We start from the raw sequence: 22,683 nt of genomic DNA, 5'->3' as shown, positions 1-22,683 counted from the left end.
GCTCAGGCAAAAAGGCAGGAGGTCAGGAGTCTATTTATGACCTCTGAAATCAGTTGCACATGTCTGGGGAACGGCTTGCTTTGCTTAGGAAACTGCCAAGGCATTAGTCCTGCAGCCAGCCAGCTCTCTGGAGAGCTATCTGGGCCTACTGACTTGCAAATGTATATCTCTAGGAGATAATATTAAACACAATTTTTCATTACAGGTGGGGTGGAAAGTTGTTTCTCATGATATGAATCCAGCTTCCTGCTCCTTGCTAACTACGGAACACAAATATGTATTGAATGCCCCGCCATCATTCCTCAAGGCTTGATCATCTATGTCTGGAAATGGGCATTTATTTTTATTACAATGTCTGTCTTTTCTAAAAATACTCAAAACAAATTCCTAGGGTCCTGACAGCTGCGGAATGTAGCTTCTCTCATCATCTTTATCCATTTAATGCCTTCAAAATTATTGGCCCCCTGCCTTCTTCCCCTTTCTCTCATTAGATTTTAACCTGGATTCTGCTTGAAGCTGGGCTGATATAATCATGCTTATTTTCCATTTGCCTACCTGCTTCTCCCTGTTGCTGGTTGAACTTGCTGGCCATACCAGACAGAAGGGAATTAGATATCTGCAGGGCTTATAGATGTCGATGATTGATTAAAGGGGTTAAGAACAAGATGCAGGCAGTAACATTTCAGTCCTTCATCTCTCCTGAGATGAAAGCTAGGCAGTCAGCAAAGATGGTCCTCCTTGCTCATCATCTGGAGCAGCATAAGGAGTGGAGAGGAGGAGATGGGTAGCAGGGGAAGAAAGAGAATTCTACATGTATGGAAAGAGCTGGGACACCACGGTGAGGTGGGGACAGAGTACAGAACCCAAGTCTGTGAAGCTGCTCTCTTAGCACTACTGATAATGCTGCGGTGCTGCTATAAACAAACAAAAAAATATCTTGTTTAGGTGTTTTACTTCTTGCAGTGTTACTTCCATCTGCAAGTCATCTTGGTTTTTATGAAAACGTCCCTGGAGGTGTGTATGGAAAGGGTAGATGTAGTTCTTAGGAACATGGTTTAGTGGGAAATACTGGTGGTGGATGGTTAGATGAGATAATCTTCATGGTCTTTTTGAACTTTAATGATTCTATGATTATATTTAACATTCTTGTTTTAACAACTTCCAATTCTGAAATGCATTTGTTCAGTCTCATTTTTTGTTTTGGTCTGTCTTGCCGTCAGCTTTCCTCAGTGCAGATAAATTCATTCTTTCTAGTCACATGTAGTCAAATCGCTGATGAATATTAATTTACAGTGCAGATCTACATTCACAGTTTTCTACAGTCTAATAGTATCACATAGATCTCACAAAGCATGTTTTATAGAATCACAGAATCATAGAATGCTTAGAGTTGAAACAGACCTGTAAAGGTCAACTAGTCCAACTCATCTGCAATCAACAGCGACATCCACATCTCGATCAGGTTGCCCAGGGCCTGATCCAGCCTCACTTTGAAAGTCTCCAGGATCAGAGCATCCATCACATCTCTGGGAACCGTGTTCCAGTGCCTCACCACCCTCATTGTGAAATACCTTTTCCTTATATCCAATCTAAATCTCCCCTCTTTAAGCTTGAAGCCATTTCCCCTTGTTCTATCACCACAGACCCTGCTAAAGAGTCTGCCTTCTTTCCTGTAGGTCCCCTTTAGATACTAATACACTGCTATCAGATTACCTTGCAGCCTTCTCTTCTCCAGGCTGCACAGCCCCAGCTCTCTCAGCCTGCTCTCATAGGAGAGGTGTCCCATCCCTTGGATCATTTTTGTGGCCCTCCTCTGGATGCGCTCCAACAGGTCTATACAAAAGGAATATTGTAGCTGGAAGAGAGAAATGAGAGCAGATAATCTATTTTATCTTCTCTTTGACCACCTGGTAGAGCTGAAAGAAGGGACTGCATTTTGGGAGAGGTCAGGATTATTGTCATGCAGCAAAACAAAGGAAAGCAACTTGATGACAACCTCCCACCAAACTGGAAGAATCAGACAAAGTCTCCTATATTCTTCAGCTTGAATGTCACACTTTGTTATCTTCCACCCTTGCAGGCAAGAGACCACTTGCACAAGTCACTTACTGGCAGATGTGATCAAAAAGGGTAGAATTTCTTGCTCATAAGAAGTGTATTGTGCTCACAAAGTTGGGAATAGTTCAAACCATCTGCTAAATGGGGATGCAAGTCCCTGTCATAATTTATTTATTTAAGCTATTTATTAAGTAATACAAATATTTTTTTTTTCTTGTAGTCTATAAAATACAAATATTTCCCAATTAAACAGGGCTAGGACTAAGTAAGCACTGCACTCAATAGATGTGTTTCTGACAGGAGCCGTACTGAAATGCAACACAGGCAAGCAGTGTCCCTTTGAGGGCTGAAGGGGTGGTTTTTAGGACAGTGTCTGAGAAAGCAGGAAAGGCACAGCATGCTGACAGGAAGGGGCTTCTCCCGTGAAGGAATGGAGAAAAGCTGCTGGGCTCCAAAGTGACTCTGAGCTCTCAGTGTCTCTGAGCTTGCATTTGGAAATTGAGGAGCCCTCTCTAGTTTATAGCCATGAATATTTTAGCTCATTTCACATGTCCATTTACATAAGCCTGACACTTGTCCATGACTATATGAGGTTAGCTGACATGAATCACCTCCCAACCTTCCATGCAGGCTGACATGGAAAAGGGTGGGGTTCTTGGGCTTGTTTTCCTGCTAGCAGCTGGAGATGCGAATGGGGGAGAGCAAGGACACACCTTGCAAAATTAGGGCTGGAGGTAATAAAGAGTCTGTCTTCCAAGGAAAGAGTGGATTTCATATCAGACCAGCAGCTACTAAAGAGCTAGCTGGTTGGGTAGGGACTGAAAGATGCTGGAAATGATTCCAGTCAATATAGGGATGGTATCCTCATTATCATAGAATCATTAAGGTTGGAAAAGACCTCTGAGATCACCAAGTCCAACCCAACCCAACCCCCACCATGCCCACTGACCACATTCCCTCAGTGCCACATCTCCACAGTTCTGGAACACCTCCAGGGATGGTGACCCCATTACCTCCCTGGGCAGCCTGTGCCACTGCATCACCACTCTTTCTGAGAAGAAATTGTTCCTAACACACATCCAAACCAGAGCTCTGAGATACTTCCATCAGTATGATACCTTTGGGCAAGGTGTCAACTCTTCTCATTTAGTGCAGAATGCAAAACTTTTTCAAAGCTTTCTAGAGCAGCTGACTTATCGGGTGCTTAGGAAGGTTCTTAGGAAGAATTTCTTCCTAACATCAAACCTAAATCTAATCTCTTTTTAGTTTAAAGGCAATTCCCCTTGTCCCACTGTCTGGACTATCCGTCCATAAAAAACTCAACCTCCCTCCTGCTTATAACCTCCCCTCAAGTATTAGAAGGCCACAATAAGGTCTCCCCAAGGCCTTCTCTTCTGCAGGCTGAACAAGCCCAACTCCCTCAGCCTGTCTTCATAGGAGAGGTGCTCCAGCCCTCTAAGCATCTTCATCCTTCTTGTACTGGAGACCCCAAGCCTGTACACAGACATGGCCTCACAAGGGCAGAGCAGAGAGGGACAGTCACCTTCTTTGCCCTTCTGGCCACTCTTCCCATCCCTCCATACCTTGCCTGTCTCTTCTAAAAGGCTTTTAGCCCTCAACTGTGTTATTCCAGTTGTGTGATTATTCATCTCACTGTGTTTCCGTGATAGAAGTTTGGTCACAGTTTTCTAATTGCACCATGGTTTCCATCTCCTCCTGCTTATTTCCCATGCTGCATGCATTGATATATATCTGGGCTAGTGGCTGTGTTACCTTCTTGGAGGAGCCTTCCTAAATTCCTTTGGGGCAAATCTGAAGATTTCCCCTGTTGCTTCCTAAAGTGATAGTGGTCCTTGTCTTTCCTCTGTCATTCAGCAGTACATCCCCACCCCACATCTCATCTATTTTAAAGCTCTAGCGATCAGTACAGCCATCTTGGCAACATAGTGTGGCAATCTAATTCAGATGCCACCGTACAGCACCCCAAGTGACCCTGTAGATGTCTTTCTCTATATGACAGAACAGAGACACAAATGCCCCTCAGCCATGATGAAATTATAAGTAAATAGCCATGAGGTGAGAGATCTGCTTTAAGTAACTCAGGCAGGGAGTTTGGATAATTTTGATTACCTAGAGACAGGCTGGCCATCTAACTGAGAACTTTATCCATCAAGGGAGATTTGTTTGAAACCACTTGAGTGTTGGTGTAGATAACCCAGGTTTATACTTCAATAATGGGAGATTAAAAGTGGCTCTGGCTTTTTCCTTCAAAAGGGATCAAAGTGTAGCACAACCGGACTGCCTAAGACCAATCTGTACAGCAGAAGGCTATTTCTTCACCAGGGAATTAGAAAACAAATGTCATCCATTCCTGGGAAAGCACTGAAGTGAAGAACTGTGGTCCAGGATCAAAGACCCAGAACCAGAGTTCGAGATTCATTCAAAGCAATAACCCCCAAAGTCATTTGCATTCCAGTCCCTTCATGTCAGGATCACATTAAAGCCAGATGCAAAAAAAGATATCTTCTGGCTTCTAATATCATAGGGAACTGAGTATGTAGCCCCCAGAGAGCATTAGCAGCAGAGGTTATCAGGGAATCAGATGGAGGCTGCATCCCTCAGCAGCAACCTCAGGCACCAGCACTGATGTTGGCGTGACAGGGCAGAACGAATCGGTATGTGCAGAGGAATGTGTTTTCCCATCTGCAGAGCAGACGTGGGGCTAGGAGAGAGGCAGCGAGTGAGTGAAGTGTTCACTCCACTAAATGCCAACTCATGGCTGTGGCACACCAGCTGACCTCATTGCTTTGAGCCCACCCTTTGAACAATATTGTTTCTGCTGACAGCCCCCTGGCTCTGCTCCATCCTCGGGATCAGGTGTCTGGAGACTTTAATTTGCCACATGGATAGTGAGTTTGCCCACAGGATCTTGAAAAGCACAGCATGAGGCTGTTATAACACCGAGGAGAGATCAGATGATGCGGGTAGACTTCCACTTCAAGAAGTGTGAATGTGACTGAGATCATCACATTCCTTAGACACCTTCTTTCCAGTAAAGGAAAACTAAGCTAAGTCTGTGGAGGAAGTTTGATCACTTCGGGCCAGACCCTCAGGAAGCATAACTCAGCATCACTTCCATGACATCTATGGGACTGTGCTGATTGTCACCAACAGAGAGGTTGGCTCCTCAAAGACAAAGAAAAAGACAAAGGCTGGAGCAAATTGATCGAGGCTGGAATGATGCAAATAATCTTTCAGTTGTAGGAAAGCAGGGAACTTGACTAGATGAAAGACTTGTTGGTGCGTTCAGATGTGAGCAACGTAACCCGGTGGTGCGACAAGGGAGCAGTGTGCACACGGAGCCTGTGGTTGTATTGCTGAGTGAAAAATGCCAGGGAATATTCCTAAAAACCAGAAGATGGCTAGGTCTATACATCTGAATTGTTAGCACGTCCTCTGGCACAGTTTCGTACTGGGCCAGTTGTCAGCCTTCCAAATAAAATCCTTACACACAATTTGAGGTTAGTACAAGGCAGGGACCATTCCCAATATTCATTTTGAGATATTTACCACTGCTCTGTGTTTCTAAGAGAGTTTAACTGAAAGGATGTATTACGAAGCCAGTTCCACAAAGTGCCTGGGAGAGAACAGGAAAGTGGTCTTCTCTCTGCTTCTTCCTTCCTACCTCAATCCCATTCAAACATGGTTTGGAGAGTATGACTGACCAAGTGTTCTGAGCTGCAGTGGGTGAGTGACAGGCTCTTTCTGCAGCCAGAGGACATCTTATATCTCAAAATCTCATATCTCATATCTCAGTCAAAACCCACAGATCCTCAGGAGATTTTATCTAAAAACCCTCAAGAGATTTATGTTTACTTACAAAAGGCTGCTGGTCATTGGAGAGAGCATTAAATCCCACTGCGTCGCGTCCTTTGCAGCACTTAACCAGGCACTGTGACCTTAAGGACTTAAGCAAGGTCATTACCAATTTGGAAAAGATTTGGAAAGGGACATGAATACTTCCTTCCACTGCCTGGAAGAAACACTGCCTGAAATGACACTTCTGCATCTTAAGCCGTGTTGTAAATAAAAGTGGTAAGAGTAAGCATCAAATGAAACTGAAACAATTGCATACTTGCAAATGAAATGAGAGAGTTTTCAATCAACATGACATTTGGTGTAGGGATTTGCGAAGTGTGGCTTTGTCTTAAAATTTGGGATCACTGGGGAAAAAAAGAAAAAGCTAAAAAGTGTATGCATTGCTGAGGTTTAAACAAAGGCAACAGCTGAAGCATGAGAAAATAAGACTAAAACAGAAAGCGATAGGTATACAGTGGATTTGCTCCCAAAGGATGCCAGAGAATTGGAAGCTTTCATGATATTTTTAACTGCAGACAGGTTTCAATTACTCATACATGTTTGGGAACCTCACAATGAAATGTGGTAACTTTTGTCTGTGTTCCTATTGCTGACATTACTGTTATTTTTACAGTTTTGCTTTGAATTCATTGTCAAAAGCAGAACCCAATCATGCAAGGTTATCTAATAATGACAGAAGCAATGGAAAGCAATCGTTCCAAAATCAACTCCTTTACACAAAAATTGTGATGGGGAGGGGTGAATTAAAAATGAAGGGAGAAAGAAACTGCATATAAAACTGTACAAAAAGTTTTCTTTAGGACAGATGGGTAGGTAGACAGATGCTGACAAACCAAGAGGATTGAACACTGGGATGAGAAACAAAAGATCCTACATATTCATTTCTGCTCTCTCACAGGCCAGCTCTTGAAAGAGAGAAAGAAATAAAAAGATGTCAGGAAGGAAGAGGGTAAGGGATGGAGGAAGGAATGGACGGATAATGAAAGGGTTGAATGACTATAATGCATCCCTTTTCCCTCCACTCAAAACACATGGCAGCAGTGGTGAGGCAATATATGATTTCCAGCTGTGTAAAGCCACAAACACTCATACATTTTACAAATATTTAACTCCAACAGATACCCTTGAAGAGCTGTCCTTGCTTTGTCCTCATAGTCAAGCAAAGTATTTCTCTAAAAAAAAAGCTTTTACAATTCAAATCTTGGTCAGAACATATATCCAGAGTGAGCGATGCCCTTGATTGTAGTTATTTTCTCTTACAGCCTGGTCAAGGCTGCTGTAGGCAATAGATCTGCAGGCAGAGTAGCTAACAGCCAGCCCAAAATAAGAGAACTGAGAACATGGAGAACCAATAAATAATTCTCCCAGCTCTTTACCAGGTGGGGATCAGTAGGACCAAAATATCTGGCTGCTTCTGTAAAGAGATACACGTGATCTGAAACTTTTCTGAGCATGTCTAGCACTGTCTATTGGGACACAATCTCTATATATCAAACAGTGGATGTTTCCCTTAAGTAAAAAGAGTCCGCCTCCATTTATCTCTCCAGTGCTGGCTATGGCCAATGTCCCCATCTGAATGTGAAAGATGGAGGATGTCTGTGTGGATCCCTCGTGGCTGGTACAAGAAAAACATTGCTCTGCTGTGGGTTGAATAAGCAACACATGATGGATTTCAAAAAGGATTTATAGGCCCCTTTCAGCAGTGCATTAGATATCATGAGAGGAGGTGTATACGCCTAAATGTATAAAATAGGAGAATCTATATGTGGCTGTAACATATAATATCTTATCCAAAAGTTAAGAGAACTGAGGTTGGAAAGAAGTAGTTAAGGACTGATGGATTTTCATTTGCTTTCTACAGCAGGCTGAGAAATCCCAGCTCTTGTCAGAGTGAGCATGTGTGAGTAGGGAGGAGTAAGGGAAAGGGGAGAGGGTTCCTGAGTGCAATAGCTATTGCATTAGTTAGAGTTCAGTGGTTGAATTGCCTTGTCCTCACCAGCAAGAGCTCTGATTGATAACACTACAGTGTTAAATACATTCTTGTGCACTTGCTATGGGTAGCAAAACTGCTCTTGCAGAAGGTAGTGTCAAGGGAAACAGAAAGAAAACCATGTTCACTGGTTCAGATGATTCTCCATGCACTGTCTTCAGCCTGAATATATTTCTGACTGTGACAGTTATGTGGCCAGTGAGAGGGGGCTGGGCAATAATTTATTAACTCAACTCTATTTCTTGTGTGGCCTTGGGCAGATCATCTTCTTGTGTCTAAATTTCCTGAGTAAGGGAAAATCGCACCTGCAGGAAGGATGGGGACTAGATATACCAGTGAGAGCAATGAGAGGTGGCAGACATCCTCAATCCAGTATTCTCGCTGTTCCCTCCCATGACATCAAGTAAGTACTCATTAAACAGGCCATAATTTTGCAGGCCTCTTTGTTTCTACATTGATGAAATACATCTGAACCACTCTGAATTATTTTCCAGGATGATTTAGGCTGATCTATGGTTGACATCTATAATTCAATGAATTCAGCATTCCTGACTCTCAATTCCACTTTCATGAACGATAATTGATAATATTGCCTAGCTGTTTAGAGAAGCATGCCTCTTTATTGACACTGGTAGCAACAAGTGCTGGGGAAATTTTATGGTAAACAGAAACCCCTTTAGCGTTGTTTTGGGAAGATCTATCTTTGACACACTGTGTCTCCAACTGATCAGATTATTTTGTGTTTGGTTTTTGGGTACGTCTGCCTGACTACTCTTATCAGATATTTGTCTTTGCATTTCCAAAATTCTTCCAGGCAAAAGAAAAAGCCTGGAGTTTAACTGAACACCAGTAAATTATCCACTGAAAACTTCCAGAAAAATAGACTTGGAAAAATTCTTCAGAGCCTTTGTGCAAAGTCTTCTGGCATTATAGACAGCTACATTCATTGGGATGAAAAAATCTCTTTAAGTTTTTCCATTGAACTTGGGATGTATATTATATCCTCTTTTTTTTTTTTTTTTTTTTTTTTTTGTTAATGAATTTAGTCTGGAAGTCATATCCAAAGAACTAAATCTTATAAATATGTTCTTATCTGTATCTGAGGTGACTGAGTACAGTGTTTAATGAGCTCATAGCTGCAGCAGTGATAGCAATAGGTCAAATAGAACATTGCTGGACAACAGATTACATAGTGGACCGCAGTTCAGCAAGGATTTATTTATGATCCTTCAGTTTGACCATTTCATTGTTTGGATGCCTATGTTGTCTGTCTTTAAACCAGCAGACTGGAGACTGCCTGGTTTGGATAAGGAAGAGCTTTATTAATCTCAAATTGTTAAGACCTATTCTTCATTCTATTGCTGGCAACATATCCACAAAGCTGGACATGCTGTCACAGAAAGAAATAAAGAGATGGATGGATGTCTTTGTGGAAGAGCCAGGTGGTTAAGTGAGACAGCTGGCCACAGACAAACAGAAATTATGGCTAATGATCAAGCCAGGTACCAGCCAGAGTCAACAAACTCCATACTGGCTCATTCCAAACTTAGTGTCTAAAGTAAGCAGGACACCCTGATGTGCATGTAAACCTCCAAAGTGTTCCTCTCCTGGAAAATGTTTTTCCTTCTCTAATTTCATGCAGCAGACGTCTACATTTCCAAGAGCAGCATTGATGACATGTTTTAGAGTCTAAACAGCAGAACAAAATGGAGAGCAAAGAAAAGGTTCTCATCTGATTACTCAAAAGTGCCAGTATTAACATCAGAAGCAAAAACCTTCTGATGGAATTTCATCTTCCATCCATTATCCCTCAGACCCTTCCCTTCCATTTGTTTTATGGCATCCTTAATTGTTTGGTGTAGGAAGTCAATGCAAACATCCCATCTCTCTGACAGACATCCAGGAAAAGATGCTTCTGAACTTGTGGTTCATCCTGAAGGTGTTCATATTGGAGGAGGAAATTTCTTTTGTGCAAGGAGGTCAAAACTGGTAGGCAAGATTGCTGCAAAAGAATATGCCTCCTTCCTTGTGTCAAAATTAATTCCTTTTTGTTTTTACTAAAGTGCTTTATTAAATATAAATTGATACAGAGTAGAGACAGGTTTAGACACTAAATATTTCGAGAAAATACTTGGAATGCTTAAATCTGGTTTCCTGCCTCATTTAAATCTGATTTGCATAACAAAAACCAGTAACTCCCACTTCAAGACAAATAAGCCAAATCCTCTATCAGCCAAAGTTAACAATTGTTCATAGAATGACACCTCCTTGTGGTGTGGTGACCTCAGGTGACATCAGCACTCCTTGTGCTCAGGCAACTTGTTCGTCAGTTTAAATTCATGTAGAATCAGAGAATGGTTTGCACTGGAAGGAACTTTTGTCCAGCCCAACCCCTCACCTGGGCAGGGACATCTCCCACCAGCCCGGGTGCCCACAGCCCTGTCCAACTTGGCCTTGAGCTCTGCACAATGGGGCACCCACAGCTGCCTTGGGCAGCCTACCTCAGGGCCTCACCAAACTCATGGTGAAGAATTTTAACTTAATATCTAATCTAAATCTCACCTCTTTTAGGTTAAAACCACTACCCTTTGTCCTATCGCCACACTCCCTCTTCCTTTCAAGATTAGAGATTTCTTTGCCAGACTCTCAGTGATAAGACTTTGCATGAAACACCAGAAACCTCTGAAAGCTCAAACAGCCAGCAAAGCAGAGAGCCCCCAGGCTTGCCCTTTACCCTGCAAATGCACACATTTTCTTTACCAATACCAGGAATCCCAAGGGCTCTCCCCCCTGCTAATAAAGGTAAGTATGTACATAAACGTTTGCAAGGGCGGGGGTTGATGAGGTGTTAAGTGGAAATTTCTTTACTTAGCAGTGTTGATTTGTGAGTCTTAGGGGAAATATGCCAGGGACCTCTATGAAGAGGCACTGGATTGATTTTACTCTTATCCACTTGTGTCAACCAGAGTGGTAATAAATAAATGGTAATAATGATTATATTTTTGCTTTGTCACGGTATTGGAGACTCCAGCAGCTATCAAAAGAAACAATGCTATCTCAATTTTTCAAATGTATTTCTAATAGAAGAGTAAGCTTCTGAGGATGGAGCCCAGGTCTCTCCATATCCTGAAAGGCTGCAATCTGAGCACTGAAGGAGTTACTAAGCCAAGGCTGCCTGCATTTAAATAAAACTTATCATACATACTTCAGCTATTGAAAGCCAGGCTGGCTGGAATGCTGGGGTTAGCCAGATTACATTTCATAAATGCACGCCTGACAATTTCACTTACCTAATCCTTACTTTCAAAGAAAAAAATATGCCAGTGCCTCTTTTGCACAACAAATGGATCCTATTAAGTCAGAATAGCCTTGGTTTTAACTTCATAGTTTCGGGCTTCCTGGTAGTGTATTGCGTGGTTTATACCTCAATAATTCATTGAGTATAAACCTAAAATAAAAATATATGTTTTAGCTAGGGTATGCTCTATTATTTTGGTGGGGTGTGGCAGGGGTTATGTTTGTGCACTTGAAAAAGAAATATGAATATTTATATGTACAGTTTCACTGATTCAAACTGGCCAGCTCTCTGGTAGGTCAGAAGTTCAATTCCGAAATCATTTGAGGTTCAAGTTTTCATGTCTTGGGATCTGTTTGGTATGAAATGAACTGAATTTTTCCCTATGCTGCTCCCCACCCATATCCTGGTGAGTTTAATCTGGTTCATATGCCTCTGCACTGGCCTGGGTTCTCAACCCCTGATAATATGCTTTCATGTTTAGAGAAGATTAGCAGGATGGTTGAGTTGGAGCAAGTTAGAAGTGAGACAAGGTCATCCCTCTCCATCTCAAAGGCTATCTCAGATCAATTTGTCCTTCTGGAGCCTGTGCTGAGGGATGCAGTCAGAGATGGGCAGAAGAAAGTGGAATTTACCTACATATAATGCCACACAGAAATTATTTCTGTAGCTGTCCAACCATGTAGACTGCAACAATAGAACCATTCAAACTTCTTCAAATTTCATCTGCAAAGAAAGTGGATTTATTTGCTTTATGGCACAGCAGAACAGGCTCATCTTCACCTGCACCCTTGAGTCAAGGCTCTTATGACCAATTCCTCAAGGTGTTCAAGGTCAGGTTGGATAGGGCCCTGAGCAGCCTGGTCTGGTGGGGAGCAACCAGCCCATGGCAGGAGATTGGAACTGGATGATTTTTAAGATATCTTTCAACCCATACTATTCTATGATTCTCTAAGATGATGGAAGGATTGTTAAATGTGAACTGTGGATTCTTATCTCACAATCTAAGTCCTTTGAAGCTTATTATCCAAAACGTTTTTTAGAAGAGGAGAAGGGAGAGCTGCTCCACAATACAAAAAGAGAAATGATAGGTCATTTTTAAAAAATGGTTAGAGATATGGAAAGATCCCAGATGAGCTACTGGAAAATGACTTGATTTTTCAAGATATAGTAAATATATGCATATGAGAAACTTTTAATGAGAAATTTTTAAGTCTCTTCAGATACATACATATCCAAAGCTTGCCAGTCTAACATTTCTGGGATAGATTTTCTGCCTCAGTTTTTCTGGTTCAGCAAGCAAATATTGAGTTTTCCCTAAAATGATCATTTCTGCAAGCTATAACAGCCTCTCTTTACCTTTCCGAGATGGAATGCATCCACACAGCTTTTCATTTCCTTTAAAAAAAAAAAAGAAAAAAAAAGAAGTGCACATGTCAAATAAAAGCAGCTGAAATTAGAATGAACAATGCCACAAAATTGCCTCTCCCTTTTCACCTCCTGCTTTGGTCATAAATTTCATTGCATGTGATGTTTTCAAGTTTCATTGCTTTTCTTCTGTATCAGCATGGCTTTTTTTTTTTTTTTTTTTTTTTATTAAATTGGTAATTTCCAAATAAATGGGAAAATGCGTCCCGCCCTGCTTTAGCAAATATTGTTTTTTTCCACAGTATGAAAAATGCCTGGAAGGAAGGGTGAGATGGATAAAAACTGAAAGGCCTGCCTAGCAGAGTGCATGGGATGTGGGTTTTCCTCTCTTAGTTCAATAAGCCTTACAAAACCATTTGTTTCTGAAAGCCACTGACAGCAAAACCCCACCAGTTCCACTGTAGCCAGGCTCCCCCTTTTGATTTCTATGGATATCTCCGTTCATTTGGCTGCTGAGTTCTTCTGAAGAATTACAAATAATGGCTTTATCTGCAGGAGGTAACTAAACAGAGTTAAGCTGCAGCTCAGGTATTTCTCTGGCCCTGAGTTGCCTATAGGAAAATGATCTCTGAAACGTGCCCGTGGAGGTTGTGGATACCCCATAGAATCATCAAGCTTGGAAAAGACCTCCAAGATCATCCAGTCCAACTGTCCACAAATGACCAATATTTCCCACTAAACCATCTCCCTCAGTACAACATCTAAATGTTTCTTGAACCTCAAGATTCAGTGATTCCACCACCTCCCTGGGCAGCCCACCCCATATGGAAATTATTGTTTTCTCTATAGGAAATATTAAGAAAAGAAACCAAGAAACATTCTCACCGGAACAGAGGAAAAGTCCAACAACCAAACCCTGTCATTCTACAACTACAGAATGGAAGATCTTGTTGTTGTCAGTTATGGCACAAATCAGGAAAAGGATTCTGGAATAAGAAACTGTTAATACACAGTTCATAGTTAACATGCAGTTTTCAAGAAATCAGGTGTTACTTGCATGCCAGAGATAAACTACCTTCATAAACCTTCATAAACTACCTCTCTGACAATCTCTTCAAGCAGTCTTTCTATGCATGCTCTGCCTTCTCTGGAGGCATTCAAGGCCAGGCTGGATGTGGCTCTGGGCAGCCTGGGCTGCTGGTTGGTGACCCTGCACATAGCAGGGGGTTGGAACTGGATGATCATTGTGGTCCTTTGCAAGCCAGGCCATTCTATGATTTTATGATTCATTTCTGAAGTACAGGAGGGTGGTGGTTGGTCTGGGTCAAAACCATGCAAGGGACTGTTGCAGCAATCTACTTGTCTGAGGGACTGGAATCTTCCCTGGTGCTGATCTCTTTTTTTTTCCTTTCCTGAGATGTGACCTCAGTGTCCTCACAGTGCACTAATGGGGGAGAACTCCTTCCGCACCCAGACCACATCACTGTGGTTTACTCTCTCATTTCACAGATGATCTATGGGTAATTCAAGCAACGAAGCTGTTTAGAGAAAGCAGAAAGAACCCAACTGATTCCTGTTGGTGTCTCATTTCATCTTCTGTGGCCAATGCCTACTGCTGTGAGTAGACACAACAGAACATGGCAATTGGCCATCTCTGGTGGCCCATTTCTCTTGTACCTCTGGTAGCTACAGCTCTCTCAGGTATCTTCTTTGTTGGCCCTGTACTTTGTATTGCCTTCTGAGTTGGGGCAAAGTGTTTACAACCCACCTCTGAAGCAGAAAAAAATGCATTTTATTTTTTTTTAATCATTATTATTAGTTATTAATTTGTACTATTATTATTTCCAGAAGGATGTTTGTTTTAATCAGGCATAGGTGTCCAGGCCAAGACTAGGCTCTTTTTTGTTTGTCTCTGGCATATAGGAAGATTGTCTTTGTTTGACACAGCTGTTTTTCTACACAGACGATGCAGAGATAGGGAAGACTAAAGAAAGCAGTTTTCATCCTCACAAAGCAGTTTTCACATCTAGCCAGTGACCTCCTCTCCACCTGATTTTAAACCAAAGGGCTGATATTAAAACTGCATTTGCTTCTCATGTGATCTGAGCAAAAGAAAGAGAAATAAGAGCAGATCCCCAAAAAACCCGACTGAGCGCTGGCGGAGCGCCAGGGAATGTGGGGAGGATCGGACTGTGGGGTTGGAGGAATGCAGGCCTTCCTATCTCTTTTCCCAAACATTCCCGCCTGCAGCAGACTAAATATTTTCACATGCTGCTGCTGGAACACCCAGGTTCATGGTCAAACAGAGGCACAGCGAGCAAGGCCTGCTTTGCGCCCCTGGGGTGATGGTCCTTATTACGGCCTGGCCTGCAGCCAGCTGCCTGGCACCAAGTATCATGTTGTAATTTCCTTTCTTCATCCAACTTCTTTCAGGCTTTCATCTCTTTTCTTTTTTTTTTCTTTTCTTCTTTCTTCCATCATCTCTCTCTATTTTCACCCTATGTTTCTTGGCAGCAATTGTTTTCAACCCACTCTCCGGTTGGTTTTGTGGTCTTCATGTCTCTGAGAAAGTCTATGTGTGACCTTAGGAAAACCCAGGAATTGTTTGTCAGGCTTCTTCATCCAAAACAGGTAGGTAGGTGACCACAATTATTGCAGTGAGAAGTAGGCTACTGGCTGGGAATGGGCAGGATGAAAGCCATATCATAGCCTCCTGCTGAGGATTTCCACTTTGTTCTTGGACAACTCAACAACTCCTGTCAATCTCGTGAGCTTGGACTGAGATGAAAATGGTTTCCTTACCTTACATGGAATATCCTAGAGCACATTTATTTATCATTGTGAAGTGATTCAGCATTGCATTGAATGAGACAGGAGGAACATTAGGAGGAAGTTTTTCACCCAGTGGTGATGCACTGGAACTGGTTGCCCAAGGAGGTTGTGGATGCCCCATCCCTGGAGGCACTCAAGGCCAGGCTGGATGTGGCTCTGGGCAGCCTGGTCTGCTGGTTGGTGACCCTGCCTGTGGCAGGGGGTTGAAACTGGATGATCCTTGAGGTCCTTTTAAACCCAGGGCATTCTATGATTCTATGAACAGGTAAGGGAAGTGAAGTCTGATTATAGCCTTTCTTTAGATGTAGGCAGTAATGACTAGGACTCTCCCTTGGTGATGATCTTCACCTCCTCATGTGGAAATTACCTAGCAGATTCACCCATACAAACGTAGATAGCTACATGTGAGCTGGATATCCATGAATTCATTGAGATTGGTATCTAATTAATAAAGTTGAGGAGCTGTACATCTTTCCCTAAGACAAACACTTATGTTCTTTCATTCACATGTGTCTACAGACTCCATGACATAAAATTACTAGCTTTTCGTCATCCATTTCAGATATACTTGGAACTTAAATGTCTAGTGTGGGATTCATTTGACCAAAGACAGACGTTTGGGACCATCTATTCCATATGGACTTAGCAGATGGGAATTTCCCATAGATTCACAATTGTATCTGTGAGCCCCACATAGATGACTTGGGTACTCTGAGGTCTTTCAAATATCAGTGGGCACAAGGGTTTGTGAAAGAGTATCCCATTCCTAATATAGACACAGACATTATCATGTAGACTCTTCTAGATGTTTGTGTGCATACAGTAACTGCAATGCAGCACTGAGAACAGAGCAGTAGTGAGTGTACATCTGTGTTCAAATGAGATGTCTCAGACCCTCTCCTTTTATCCAATCCCCCAGTGAAGACCTGGCTTTTTGTTTTGTTTGGGGGGCTTGGCACTTCTTGCATCTGGAGTGGATGGTAGTACTCAGTAGTCCCTTATGTCTATGGATGTTAGTTCCCTACTTTCTGTCAGACATGACTAAATCAAGACTTCCTTTCTCCCTCTTCCCATGTACTCATTTGGCCCTTAATTTAGTGATGATGAGAGATTTCCAGCATCTCTCACTAAGATACATTTTTTCATAACACAACTCACTTCCCATTGTACAACCGAATTCTCACTAGGAAGGGATCAGGGAATTCAGTAGTAGAACTTTCAATTTCATGAACATTAGTCAACAAAGAAGTGTTACTGTGAGTCCACATGCAGCCTGTTAATTGCCACTCCTTTCAAGAATGTTGCATTGGCAATTTTCTGCTGATTTTGGTTCTGGCCAATCAACATGTGTACAAAGCTGGCTCAGATAAATCTGCATGAAGCTACATGGTGCTATATGCATAATATTATCTGAAGACATTTAATATTCCAGGCATTGGGCATTCTCAGAGACAGAATATCCCACTAGATGGATATGTCCTGCTAGACAGAAGGTGTGTTGGTGATATTTTTCAAGTCTTGGAGTCCACCAGGGTGATAGAACATTCCATGATAATCACTGACGTGTGAGAGGAAAGGTTGAGTTTTTACAATTTGCTTTCTGCATTGGCCAGAGGGGACATTTGAAACTGGGGACATGTAGCACTCCTTTTTTTCATTTTAATTTTTTTTCCAACACGTCTATGATATTTTCCCAACATTTGTGTGCCAGCAAGTGAGAAAATCGAAGAGCTCATTTTCATTTCCAGGTGATAATATTGTGGGGTCATTTGTGTTAGGATAGCTTTCAATGTGTTGTTATTGCTTTTTCATTGTTTGTTTGTTAGTAATTCCTGTAGCCTTTTGCCTGCTGTTCTGGGAACTATCTACAAGCCTTGTGGAGACATCCCATCGCACACTAAATAGCCTGATGTTCTCCATATTTCTCATAGCTCTGGTACTAACCTTGAAACCCAAACACCTTTTGTACTATCTAGGAGTATCAGTATCAGACGAGACAGGAAAATAGTTTTGAATATTGCAAGCTTTTTCTTTGCAATGAGTGTTTTCTTATGTGCAAGACTTACTTTTTTTCACATATGTGTATGGAATGGAGATATCTAATGTTAGCATTAAAGAAATTGTAATGGACTGTGATCAGGAACTGAAACATCTGGATTTTTTTCTTATAATAGACCTGTTGCGAATCGTTCAGAGAAACTTTAAGAACATGGCTACTCATCTGTTGAAAGTGGGTTTTTAACTTGTCGTGATGTACCTGTGTTTGCCAAACCCAGATGACACAAGATGTGGTGTTACAAGGAAACAAATATTTAAGTGAGAAAACTGATGACTAGATCAGGAGTGCTGTCACTGGTGTCATTACTTACCAGCAAAGGTCTTTAATATTGGTATAACCTCTATAATTGTCAGTGGTAGTTAATCCTACCAGAGGTGGGTAGATAATCCTACCAGATTAGAATCACGAGAGATCAGTCTAATAGAGCACTAGTGGATCCATCAGAGAGCACATGGATGTATGAGATCTTGTTTTACTCTATAGAGAATAGAGTGTGAAAGTCACTGAAAAACCTCGTGCTCAGAAGTTGTCACACTCCACCATGCGTAATTCACCTCAGTCACACTTTTATCCCCATATTTAAATTTCTTGCATTTTTTTCCTCTAATTTTCAATGTTTGCCATTTCCTTCATTTTTCCACTGTCAGAGCTGAGCTCTAGCAAAGGGGAACACTTCCCACTTGTTCTTCCAGCACTTGCCTGGTACAGCAGTACTTCTCTTGGGAGGACATTTTATCTTAAGCAAATATTGAATTTCTGGGATTAATATACCAGTTGGTTAGGAAACAAACCAGGCCAGTTCCAAGAAGCATTTGCTTACTGATAGCAGGTGAGATAGCAAGTGCTGATTGGGTCTTGATGGCTTCTAATTATAGAAGACTAAATTATAAATATTTGCAATCTAAAAATTTTGAGTCAGTACTTTGGCAGATGCACTAAATCAGTACAAGTGTAGTGATTTGCATTAGCAAATGTCCTAGCCTCAGCAAACATGGTTTTTTAGGTATTTTACTCCTCCTAACTGCGTGGAAATACTGAGCATGAGAAAGTCAGATACAGATGAAGATATACCTTCACGGTCCTGAATATGACATCAAGATGAATTTAAGTCAAATCCTGATGCAAAGGTAAAATTACCAGACTAAGACCTTTCTTGGTAATTGCTAAGTTTTTATCTACGTTTTCATATACTCAGACAAACTGTTGCTTTTAGCTTTTCTTTTTCTTTTTTTTTTGAGAACAGACTTGCACATCCATGAAAAGAAGCAAGAAACTGCTTGCTGCCTTACCTATTCATGCCATGACTAGATTTATTTTTGTGTGCCCTTACTGATGTTTATGACCACCTGAATTTTCCTGGCTTTTAGTGGAAGTTAAGCCTGTAAAGTTCTCTGGGTTTAGCAGACAGCGGCCACAATTCCTCTCGTGTTGCCTAATTAAAGTCAAGAGGACTGGTAGAGTTTTTTTCCTCTATGGCCATAATCTCTCTCACATTTTGTTCTGCCTTGGTTGTATTGCACACATGTGGCCTATGAAAGTGTGTGCAAGGTCATATGACAGACAACAGATTTTGACTATGGAGAGTGAAAATACCTGACAGTGGGCTTCACACAGCTCAGAAGCCTTGCAAACTCCTTTGCTTTCTCATTTCAGCTAAACCTGCTTGTAACATCTATGGAGCAGCCAAAGGCATCTCATCAAGCAGTTGAGCCTGACCAGTGGGTCTGTGAAGCCCATGTTACAAGATTCAAAGTAGTTCAGAAACTTTGCTGCACTTTCCTCTATTGCAAAGTGGCCAACCCCTTATTAATTCTGCCCAGGTAGTCACCAGTAGAGTAGATCAGAAGAAAATACAATTGGTCCCATCTAACAAAGAATCATGGAACTATAGAATGGCTTAGGGTGGAAGTTTGACCTCAAAGATCATCCAGTTCCAATCCCCCTGCCAAGGGCAGGGTTGCCAACCACTGTATCAGGCATTAGAACAATGAACTGAACAATATCTCTGCTTTTTAATTATGATTTTTAAATTTTTTTAATTGAGGGTTTATGTAACTCTTCCAAGGGACAGCCTAGGAAAGTGAAAGCTGCTTACTGATACGTGAGGTTTTCTTATAAGTCATGACAGTTGGCCAGTTTGTCTTATCTCATGAACTGTTTCGTTAAGATCCTCTCAGTTCCACTTATTTTGAGATCAGAAATCCACTTCTGACACACTGCGCCATCTAGACCGTTCCAGGACACTTGGTGTACACTAAAAACCTTGGGCATTATTACAGCAACCTTCTGACACTGCAAAAACAGGTTGAATTATTCATGTACATTTTTGCTTTATCACTAAGAGGACCTCAGGAGATTGGTGCAGCATTGATGACGCACCAACAGGTTTGGGGATCTCTCAAGTACAGTTTGCTATCTCAACTTCTCAGCAATGTAAGTTCTACACTTCTTTCTCTCCCTTGCTTTAGCTCTCAAAAGACAGCTGCTCAGCTTATCTCTTTATCCTAACTATCCTCTCACTTCTTTGCTTAATTTCATTTACAGATTCAAGAGGAGGAAAGAATAAATGATCCTAACCATAAATTGACCGGTCTACAGATTTGCCCTTGATATGCTCCCTCTTTAGTGGACATGGTGGTGATGGATTGAACGCTGCCCTAGATGATCTTAGTAGGTTGTTTTGAAATCTTAATGATACTATGAATGTATTTTCCCTCTTCAAAACATAAGCAGCATGTGGTCTGAAGCTGAGAACATTTATTGTAGTAGTTCACATTGGCAGAAGACCTTACCATTCTTGGGTGGTGTTCACAATACTGTACAGCCCCTTCCTCCTCCTGTTTACCTCTGCCACCAAACACATCCATTCAGTCAATCCTGTAGAAAAACAATCTGTTCATGTCAAAGGAGCAGAATCCAGTAAATTTCATGATGAGGATAGAACACTATAATTTTTATCATTATTTTGGATAAGGAGATGGGAACATGGCTTACAAAGAAGCCTACAACAGGGTCCCAGATGCACGGCCATGGTTCTCAGTTAGAAGTGGAGACAATATATAGGCTTCACCCTTCATCGTAAGAAATGCTTGAATACAAGGACTCATCACTTCTCCCAGTCATTGGCTTAGTAAGAGAAATTATCTCTATGTGTATCCTTTGGCTCTTAAATAGCTCCATATTATCATGTCTATAGCTATGCTACAACTATTTCTCCGTGTTGATACTTCATGGCTGAGTTGATTAGCTTTTCTCATCTCAGTGACCTAATGACTTCCTGAATGGCATTCCCATTGGTCAAAGCCAAAATAATTTGGAATTCATATGGGAATGATTCAAATGTGTGGCTATGGGAAAAAAACCACAATAATCCTCCTCTAAAAAATGCAGACGTCTGCAGTGTAATCACCAAGGATTGAGATGATCTTCCATATAAAACTCCTTGTAGGATATAGACAGAAGTAGGCACTTAAAATTAGTTTGACTTCAGACATTAACTTCATGAACAGTACTCCTAACTGTACTGGCTAAGTTAATTATGTCTCCCTGGACTATAAAGGGAGCTTCAGATGACTGGCTCAGACAACTTCGTCTGCACTGTAGACTCTCTAAAGTTAACTGAAACTCATGCCACTCTGAGTACTGCTTTACCATTACAGCTGAGGCTTCCAGAGGCTTAAGTTTCCTCCATGTTAAAGGAAGAGTTTGGTGTGAAAGCCTTTAAAGTCTTCTGGAAGAATCTGGAACATTTCCCTCTTCAGAGCAGAGAGTGACACTGGGGAAATCATATTCCTCCATTAGTAAGCACAAACTGTTTTGTAAACTGTAAAATACTGTAGCTGCAACTAAATAGTCCACACTACACTAAATTTCACCTAGTAAGGCTTTAATTCAACTTTTCACAGCACAATTTGGTGAGCAGCTTCTTATTGAACTAAGGGCCATACATACACAGAAAAATTATCATGCCATCACGGAGCAATTCTTCTTATTGGCTGAATGACTATAATTCCTTCCATGAGCTGTAAAGCTACACATATGGCTTTACTGCCTCAGAGTTATTTTAATAAGGATTCCCCTTAGGGCTGTCCAGACGGCAGATGGCATCATATGTGAAAATTAAACTCCTGAACTGAGGCTCCAAAACTATTATGAGGCTTATAAAATACACCTGGAGGCTTTAGGTGAAGTGGGAAAGCCAGGAGGTTCCCAGTGCAAACAGAGATTGCTGAATGCATAGATAGAAAAGGTCCCTTTTTGTTTCCCAGCATTAGCCCAGTGACTGACTTGTCTCGGACTTGTTTTCATGAGTCCCAGGGCAGAGCTAAACGCTCTCTCATTTCTTGAGCTGCTAGTGCTTTGTGCCACATAAATTTAAAGACAAACCACTCTCTTTGTTGTTGTTGTTGTTGTTGCTGTTTCAGTACTGCTTTAATTGCTGGAGAGCCAAAGTAGATATGGTGCATAAGCAAAAATTTTGCAGTGCTGTTTGAAGAGTTTTCCCTTCCACACAAAATATAAAGAGTCTTGGAATAAGCAAACAGACAATGAATAGGGTCTGAATAGAAGAGAGGCAGATGATATTTGAGCCCATCAGTAGTAGTAGTAGTCTGCAGTGCTGTACATCATTTTCTCACCCAGAAATGCTTTTCTGCCAAAGTCTGTGCTTTTATCCCATTCTTTCCACCTTCTTCCTGCTCTCTTGATTATGGTTTCATGGTTAATTGTTGGTTAAGCATAAGGAATGGGAGGTGGACAGGAGCAGATGTCTGCCCAGACCTTCAGGCAGTTTGCAGTGGCTGTGACTGTCTGCTTATGAACTGTTCCACAAATTAATATTCTTTGCATTTTGCATGAATTAGCAATATTTTGAACACAGCAGATCTTCCAGAGCACTGTGGATTGTGCTGAAACCCCTCTGAAAATTGTGGGAAAAAAGAATAAAGAAAATGCTGAAATCAACTATTACTCATCCTGCAGTTAGCCATCTCTCACATGGACCAAGAAAATATTCCTGTGAGGCTGGAGATATAAAATATAACATTCCTACCACCTTTTACAGCCCACACTGGCACTAGACCCTACTACATGTGGTGTGATAGAGTTTGTTTTTCAACATAACAGAGTATTCCAAAGTGGGATTTAAGACTCCTAAATTGAGATGCCTACACATGAGAAAGTGCAAATCCATAATGCAGTTGC

Source organism: Meleagris gallopavo, chromosome 6 (assembly GCF_905368555.1).
Source record: "Meleagris gallopavo chromosome 6, MGAL_WU_HG_1.1, whole genome shotgun sequence".
NCBI lineage: Eukaryota > Metazoa > Chordata > Aves > Galliformes > Phasianidae > Meleagris > Meleagris gallopavo.
The sequence above is the reverse complement of the archived record's forward strand: the minus strand, read 5'-3'. Positions refer to the sequence as shown.